This window comes from Vicugna pacos, unplaced genomic scaffold (assembly GCF_048564905.1).
Source record: "Vicugna pacos unplaced genomic scaffold, VicPac4 scaffold_19, whole genome shotgun sequence".
Lineage (NCBI taxonomy): Eukaryota > Metazoa > Chordata > Mammalia > Artiodactyla > Camelidae > Vicugna > Vicugna pacos.
The window spans coordinates 68,202,662-68,204,842 of record NW_027328740.1 but is presented as its reverse complement, the minus strand read 5'-3'; positions in this window follow the sequence as shown (position 1 = coordinate 68,204,842).

Genomic DNA, 2,181 nt, shown 5'->3' with positions numbered 1-2,181 from the left:
TTTGTTTTTCTTTCTCTGACTTATTTCACTCAGCATAATACCCTGCAGGTCCATCCATGTTATTGCAAATGACATTATTTTATTTTTTAATGGCTGAACAGTATTCCATTGTGTGTGTGTGTTCATGTGTATATATGTGTGTGTGTGTGTATGTGTGTGTGTGTGTGTGTGTGTGTATATATATATATATATAAAATATACAACACCTTCTTTATCCAGTCATCTGTCAACATTTGGGTTGTTTCAGTGTCTTGGCTATTGTAAATAGTGCTGCTGTGAACATTGGGGTGCATGTGTCTTTTTGAATTACAATTTTCTCTAGACATATAAACATGAATGTGATTGCTTGATCACACGGAAGTCTATTTTTAGTTTTCTAAGGAATCTCTATAATGTCCTCCATAGTGGCTGCACCAATTTACATTCCCACCAACCTAGTAGGAGGGTTCCTTTTTCTCTTAAAAGGTCAAAAATTCTCTACATTTATATACTTTCCTTACAGTTTAGGACACAATCTGGCAAAAGCCAGATAGAATTTAATAGCAGCAAATACAGAATTTTTTTTAAATGTCCATGCATTATGGATAGATATGTTATTGATGAGTTGGTTCCCTATATTTGTAGATGCAGAAGTTTTTAGAGCTTCACAGACATTTCAGTCTTGCAGAGAGAAAAATGTCTTTGCATTTTGCTGAACTTGTCCGGGTGGCTTTATCGAATTTTGTCCAGGCCTGCAGAGGTGAATACACATCCAAACCTGAAACATTTGAATGTCTGCAAGATTTTAAGAATCTAGAAAATCAGATCTGGTCTATAACTCTGGTGAATGACATCAGTGAGTGGACTCAAGAAAACTCCATTTGAGTGCAAAGCCTTTCATAAGCTAAAAAAGTCTTTGAAATTGTGGCAAAGCCAGAGACTTTTGTGTATCATATATGGCCACAAACCCATGGGGACAACCACAGGCCTTCTGGAGTGCCAAGGGAATTCCATGTGAGGAGTCCAGTACTCACAGGAATCCAACAAGTCCCTGCCAGCCAGAGCACCTTCATTGCTACTGTGCTGTTTTGAGCAAATGCCTTTTCATCAGGTTCAAATTGGTTTGTTGTTATTTTTTTACATAAAAAAAGTCAAACAACTACTTGTTCCCTTGGTGAAAGTAAAAGCCTAACATTTTCTCATTTCTTTTGACAGAGAAAGCGTGAGCCTATAAATCTAACCTCATCTGTGATGGTCTGCAGCTGGGAGCAACCTGATCAGTGTCAGTCCCTTTGCAGCCATTGGCTAGAAGCCTGCATGTTACCTGGAATGGTAATTGAAACATGTCACCCTAGCGGTACCTTCCCTGTGGGCTGGGAGGTGAGTCAGTCAGAATCTGCATTATGGAATGTATGTTTCAGATCCAAAGCTAGGAGATCTTTTTTAATAGCCAGAGAATGTAGTCATAAATATATCTATTAATGTTTTAATGCAAGAACCTTTTTAAAGATATTTTTATTATAAAAATTTACCCCCCAAGTTTGAAAATGAAAGAAAAGTGGAATTAAAAATCATCTGTACCTTAATTATACATAAAGAAACTTAAAATCCTTCTAAACTTTTTTTGTTCAAATGTAGATATTTTTCCCTTCCAAAAGGAAAATTATTATTTCACATGTTTTTGCTTTTTCCTTTTATTATATATTCCATATCAGTAATAAAATTCTTTTAAATCCCTTTTAATTGCTGTTTAACACTATATTGAACAGATATATAAATAGTCCTAGGTTTCAGAAATTTAAAAAATTGTCATTACAATACCACTGCAAAGAATATTATGGTGTTTCAATTTTTAGTTACTAATTTGGACTAAAAATTAACAAGTTTGCTTTTCTTCATGTAAAACTGTTTTTTTATGAATAAACTCTAAGGATTTTAAATAAATTTTCAGTAATTTCAACAAAGAAATTATCTTTAAGGCAAAAATTTATGATGGTTTGCAAATCTATTTTTATTATATCTTCACTTTTACCAGTGTCATATGTGTGTGTGCTTGCACAAGGGCTTTAACTACCAGCAATGTAAGAAAAATCTGTGTACTAAAAATGAGAAAATAATTTCCTTGTTTGTGTTTTCATTCTCCCAATATAGGTTTTGGATTACAAGCTTGTAATTGAAAAGTACACACCCTGTGGGAGGTGC